Source organism: Cebus imitator, unplaced genomic scaffold, assembly GCF_001604975.1.
Source record: "Cebus imitator isolate Cc_AM_T3 unplaced genomic scaffold, Cebus_imitator-1.0 Scaffold84, whole genome shotgun sequence".
Lineage (NCBI taxonomy): Eukaryota > Metazoa > Chordata > Mammalia > Primates > Cebidae > Cebus > Cebus imitator.
This window is the reverse complement of record NW_016107399.1, coordinates 7078776-7085763: the sequence shown is the minus strand read 5'-3', so window position 1 is coordinate 7085763 and position 6988 is coordinate 7078776. Positions and strand designations below refer to the sequence as shown.

Below are 6988 nucleotides of genomic sequence, written 5' to 3'. Positions count from 1 at the left end.
CTATGACTACGATGCTGTATCTATTATTTTTATCAGTTTAGTTTTTATTTTTTAGATACAGGGTCTTGCTGTTACCCAGGCTGTAGTGTACACTGGCATGATCATAGCTCACTGTAACCCTGAACTCCTCCTGGGCTCAAACAATCCTCCCTCCTCAGCCTCCCAAGTAGCTAGGACTACAGGTGCATGCCACCACACCTAGTGTATTAGTTCATTTGTAACCAAGTAGCTTCGGTTCAAACGGCATTTTAATACTTTGTTTTCTTTCCTCCATTCTCCCCAATTTGAAGATACACCTTGAAGAAATCCAGCCTCAGAATGTGCTGTGAACCTCCACTCCCTTTCTTTTCCCATTCTATGCTCCCATGCCTTACGTACATTTATTAACTCAAATGCTTGTTAAGTGCTCACCATGCTCACTTACCTGGGCATATATTTTCTTCGAAGCTTCGGGAGCCAGATTCTGACATGGACCAGATACTTCTGGAATTCTTTTCTCAGTCAAGGCCAAAACTCACCCCTAGCTAGAAATTAACTGCAAGATTGACAGCAATTGATTTGTAAACTGGTTGAGCCCAGGATGGCACCGGCCCCTTCACCAGATGGAACAATAATTCAAGATAAGCCATTGGAGCACATCATACTACTTAACACCACTAAGGCTCTTCCTCTCCTGCATTCCAAACCCCTCTCTCTCTCAAACAAAAACAAAAACAAAAACAAGACAAAACCCTGCATTACTTCCACAAATTGAAGAGTGGAAATTTTACGGAAAATTCTGCCCACTCTTCTCCTTGCTCACGGATAATAAAACTCACTCTTTCTCTGTCACACCTCGCTCTTGTTATGTTGGCTTCTTTCTACAAGCAGTAAACAGCAGGATCCTTTTGCCAGTTACACATTTTGTTTTGCTATAAAGAAATACCTGAAACTGGGTAATTTATAAAGAAAAGAGGTTTATTTTGGCCTATAGTTCTTCAGGCAGTACAAGAAACATGGTGTCCACATCTACTTCTGGTGAGGTCTCAAGATGCTGACAATCATGGCAGAAGGTAAAGGGGAAGCAGACATGTCACATGATGAGAGAGGGAGCATGAGAATTGGAGCAAGAGAGAGGAGCTTTGTGGAAAAGCTTTTAAACTACAAATTCAAGTACTTCAATAGATTTAGAGCTATTCAGTTTATATAGTTCTTCTTGGGAGAGCTTTGGCAGTATGTATCTTTCAAGAGATGTGTTCATTTTTTCTTTGTTATTGTATTGGTATAAACTTATCTCTCTATGTTGATTTAATTTTAAGAACTTCAGTTAATATTGTGAAAATACATTGGTTGATATACTATAATGAACAAAATAAAACACCTTTACATCTTACTGAAGTTTTTTTAGCCTGAAAATCTGTGCTCATGCTTATTCAACTTCCTGTCTTATCTCAAGCATCCCCAAATTTGCCAATTCCGCATGCGAAAAGCCTTTTAGAGAACAGATTCCCAGCAGAAAGAGAGAGGCTGAGTATTTTCCATTTTATTTATACTTTGATTCAAATAGGCCAAGACTGATTTTCATATCTTCAGGAAGGCAGAGAGAAACTATGTTGTGATTGTGTATGTGTGTGTTATATTGTGTGATTACACTGCAAGGCTGACTTTTGAGAGCCCAAAGACTTTCTTATTAATAAAATGTAAGTGTAACAGCCAGAAGGAGTAATGGGAATGAAAGCATTTTAAGCAAATTGTAAAAGGGATGTGGTCTCTGAGCTTCACTGACAACTCTTTTCCTGGTTGGCTTGACTGTCCGGTTCCATTGGGTCAGGATAGCATTTCTAGCCCCATCCCACTTCCCTGGTCCCATCAGTCAAAACTGGTATGGGCTGCAAGGGCCAAAGTACACCTACAGGGCTAGGTGGGGATCCGTTAGGAAGAGCCATGGTATGTTAGGCTTGGCCCCTATGAAAGAGCCCAGTTCATCCATATATGTGATGTAATCTGCCTACAAAGTCTGGCTCTGGCCAAACCTGAGAAAGGAAGAGAACATACTGGAATGAGTGTTATAGCTGCAAATAGGAGCATTAATTTCTTATTTTTTCTTTCAGAAAAATAATGTTTTAGACAGCACCTCTGTTTATGCCCCCCTTTTCCACAAAATTGAATTTATTGTTTCTTCTTTGGCAAAGTGAGCTGCTTTTCCCCTCCTTCCTAATCTCTGAGTTTGATGTAATGTTGGACTTTTGTCTTTGGCCATGTGGCTTGGAGTAAACTGACCCTCTGGTTTAAGGAGACCGATTAACTTAGTTTACTCATTAACACCTAATTATTCTTTATAAGACATTGCATAGAATGTGCCCCAATGTTAGATTTTTAGATTGGTTTCTTTAACATTAGGTTCATGGGTGGTTTTAATACTTTTATAATTTATGTAATAATATAAATTATTTCATATTAAAGAAAATAAAAATATTTCACTGCAAAATATATATTTTCTTGACAAATTTTGAGATGGCTATTCAGAGGGCCTGCAAACAAAAACATCCTTGAAAAGCTGCCTTTTGCAAAGGAGGTTTGTACCCTGTGGAGAAAATAAGGGAAGTAAACAGAAGATGCAAACTAGGCTTTCTGGGAGGACTCCCTTGCCCACTCTAGGAAAGATTATTAGGAGAGAGAAACTGAGAGTCAGGCACCACTAAATGTCTGACAGAGAAACTTTTATCATAGGCTGCTGACTCTCTTTCTGAGAGCTGCTCTCTGAGGTTTCATCTGCAGAACAGGACAGCCTTTGTTTGACATGCTTTCCTCCCTTTGGTATCCAATATCCTGTGATGTTACTTCTGAAACCACCTTTACAAAAATTATGACAGTGAAAAAAATGTGAACTAATCATTCCATCTTTCTTCCAGTCTCCAAGCTGCCATTATTTATTCCTGAGCACAGGGCAAGCTAACTATGGGAGAAATTCAGTTTATAGTTTAACTTTGAAACAAAGATGATGACAGCCCTTTTCCGAAACAAACTCCTTCCTTGCTTGGAGATCAGACTGCCTTTGTAGAACTAACAAATTAGCCACAAGATAAGAAATTCGGGCTCAGGAGTCATGCATTCAGAAGTCCCCAACTGCTTCTATGGATAATATCACTATTATAAAACCGAAGATTGGTGCTGAATATATTTTTCAGACCCTGCCTTCTGATGGGCCAGCTGGCACCACCCAGACTGGTAAACTACTCATCTTGTCATGTGGTCTCCTCCCAGGAGGACTAGAAGAAAAGCTTTTACTCCCTATGGTTTCATCCCTGACCCAACCAATCAGCATTCCCCATTCCCTAGCCCCCGACTACCAAACTATCCTTAAAAAATCTAGTTTCTGAATTTTCAGGGAGGCTGATTTGAGTAGTAATAAACTCCTATCCTTCTTAGCTGGCCAGACCCCAAAAAAGGGTTCTTGGACGTCTCACAAAAAAAATTCAAGGCCAGTCCATAGAGTAAAAAACTTGACAGCAAGTTTATAAAGAAAGTAAAGGAATAAAAGAATGGCTACTCCATAGGCAGAGCAGTGGCATGGGCTGCTCAACTGAGTATACTTATCATTATGTCTTGGTTACATGCTAAGCAAGGAGTGGATTATTCATGAGTTTTCCAGGAAAGGAATGGGCAGTTCCCAGAATTGAAGGTTCCTCCCCTTTTTAGACTATACAGGGTAAATTCCTGATATTGCCATGGCATTTGTAAACCCTCGTGGTGCTGGGGGAGTGTCTTCTAGCATGCTAATTCATTATAATCAGCATATAATGAATAGTGAGGATGACCAAAGGTTACTTTTGTCGTCATCTTGGTCTTGGTGGGTTTTGGCCAGCTTCCTTACTGAATCTTGTTTTATCAGCAAGGTCTTTGTGATGTGAATCTTGTGCTGGCCTCCTATCTCATCCTGTGACTAAGAATGCCTAATCTTCTGGGAATGTAGCCTAGTGAGTCTCAGCCTTATTTTACCCATCCCCTCTTCAAGATGGAGTCACTCTGGTTCAAATGCCTCTAACAACTGTGTGTTTATTAAACTCTCTATTGGAAAAACCTGCTGTTCTTCAGTGCATCAGCTTTTCTTGGCAATGAGCAAGATGAATCTGTTGGGTGATTACATCTCCCCCAGAGCCCAGAGAAACTTGGTTCAGGTCACTGTTATTTGGATCTATTAATTTCCTCTGAAAATAATTTCTTTTTACACTTCCATCTCCCCTATCCCCAGTGAAGAGAATATTGAAACATGAACCAACTGGCCCTCCTTTGAGTTCATGTTTTCTATGGCTCCCATGTATATATGTCCACATAATAAATCTGTTATGTTTTTCTCTTGTTAACCTGTCTTCTGTTACAGGAGTATTGGCCATTACGTTTTATAATGGAGAGAAAAGAGATCACTCCTTTTTGCCTTTATAGTTCTTTTAGTTGGTGTGTGGCCTAATTTGCTTTTTGAAACTCTGAAGAGCAGCTTATCCTTTAAGTAATAAGATGAACATTTTAACCTCTCTGTTTCCTCATCTTTATTCCTACTGGGCTTTAAAGGAAAGGGTATCAAGCTATGTGAATTATTAGCACATAAAAGTGCCCACCTCTGAGAGTTGTTCTATGAATTGGATGAAGTTGTGCAAAGGAGGTTTTGTTGAATCTGAGGATTCCATTTCTTTTCTTCTCTAGGCCCTGAATGGGTGACTACATTGTGGCATTCAATGTGAGAGAAGAAAAATAGCTCAGAGTAGTCTGTGCTATGTGAGATATACAAAATTTATCAAGCTCAGAGAGCCAGGCATATGGGATTTGTCATGCTGCCCTCTACCAGTGCTTGGGGGCAATTGTTAAAAGGCATTTTGGTTCCTGACTAGCTGTCTCACCCATCATCTTCATGTTCTTGGAATCTGTGATACAAAGAACAGTGTATAGCCAATCAATAGCTTATATTATTTTAATATAAATTCTTGGTAAACAACTTAGAAATTGACTCTTTTTTTTTTTTCCTTTAAAAACCTACTTGTAATTGCTGCTAATGGAGTGTATGTTCAGGGCAATTTGACTCTGTGCTCCCTGGGTTGCAGTCCTCAAACTTGGCTTAAATCAGTTCTCTTCTTATATTACATTTCCCTCAGTTTTTTCGTTTAGGTTGACATACCAATGCCATGTTAAATGTTTGAAAAAGTAAAGAAACTTCCTGTATACAGTTGACTTTGGAAGAACTCAGGGCTTAGGGGCGTTGACCTCTCTTGCAGTCAACAACCCATGTGTAACTTTTGAATCCCCAAATACTTAACTCTTAATAATCTACCGTTGACTGGAAGCCTTACCAATAACACAAACAGATGATTAACACATATTTTGTATGTTTTGTGTATTAAATGCTATTCTTACAATAAAGTAAGTTGGAGAAAAGAAAATATTAAAAAATGAGAAAATATATTTACTATTCATTAAGTGGAAATGGTTTACCATAAAGGTCTTCATCCTCATCATCTTTATGTTGAGTAGGCTGAGGAGGAGGAGAAATAGAAGGGGTTGGTCTGCTGTTTCAGGGGTGGCAGAAGTGGAAGAGATGGAGGAGGTAGAATTGGACTGGGGGCAGGAGAGGCAGGTGCATTGGTGTAATTATGGAAATACTTTGTAATTTCTGTCAGACTTTTGCTTTTTTATTTCTCTATAAATGTTTCTATATAGTATTAATCCTTCCTTTATCATTTGCTTTAGTTTCAGTGCCTGTATCATAGAAGGGTCCATGTTATAAAAGAAGTCAAAAGCAGCCTTGGATAATAAAAACCCTTCTGCTGCACAGCTTTTCCTATGTCTTCTTTTCCATCATATGGCACTGCTTTGGAAGTACTCATCTCCATCAAGTTATTTTTTATTTCCTCTGCTGTGTAATTAAAGGCATCTATTAGTGGTGTCTATTAGCTCTTGAATTTCTCCATGATCCATACCCTGAAACCCTTCACTCCCACATTTTATTTTGCCATACCCACAATCTTTTTAATCATTCCTGTGATTGGATCTGTTGTAAATCCTCTGAAGTCCTATATAACATCTGGACCCAGTTTTCTCCAGGAGAAATATATTGTTTTAGGATTGATGGCTTTCATGGCTTTTTCTGTAACCAACTAGGGCATCATGAATGGTATAATCCTTCCAGGCTTTCATGATGTTCTCACTATTGGGGTTATCTTCCACAGCAGTGACAATCTTTTCCACAGAGTATGGTATGTGATGAGCCTTAAAGGTCCTTCTGACCTCCTGATATAAAGACCGAATTGGAATGTTGTGTTTGGGGGAAATTAGACCACTTTGATGCCTTTGATGTTGAACTCATGGGGTTCTGGGTGATCAGGGGCATTGTCTGATATCAAAAAATCTTTTAAGGCAGTCTCTTATTGGCAAGGTACTTTATGACTTCAGGGACAAAGTATTGATGGAGCTAATCCAGAAAAAGGGTCTTGTTCAGGATTCCTTGTACAACAAAAAGATAGGAAGCTGATATTCATCCTTTCCCGTCAAGGTTTGAGGGGATAGCTTTATAGATAGGGGCAGTCCTGATTATAAGTCTGACTGCCTTTGCACAAAACAGTAGAGTTAGCTTTTTCTTTCCTGCCTAATCCTGGTGCTGACTTCTCCTCCTTATTAATAAATGACCTTTGTGGCTTTCCCCCCCCCCTAGAATAGGGTGCTTTATTGAAAAATCTGTTTAGGCAGACATCCTTCCTCCTCAATGATTTTTGTAATAGCATCTGGGAATTCATCTCCTCCTTGGTTGGCCACAGGCACGTCTCCTGTTATCTTGACATTTTTTAAGCCAAAGCTCTTTGTAATATAATCAAATTATCCTTTGCTGGCATTAAATTTTCCAGCTTTAGATCCTTCACCTTCTTTTTGCTTTAAGTTGTCATATCATGACTTCACTTTTTCTCAAATTATATTAGAGTCTATGTGTATACTTTCTTATAACAATCCTGCACCCACATAAAAA

The 6988-nt window shown here is 39.0% G+C and overlaps 1 pseudogene; it reads right to left on the bottom strand.

Moving 5' to 3' along the window:
- Positions 1-1669: 1669 nt before the first annotated feature.
- The window catches only part of LOC108308361, a 25304-nt pseudogene continuing 19985 nt past the window's right edge, over positions 1670-6988 (bottom strand).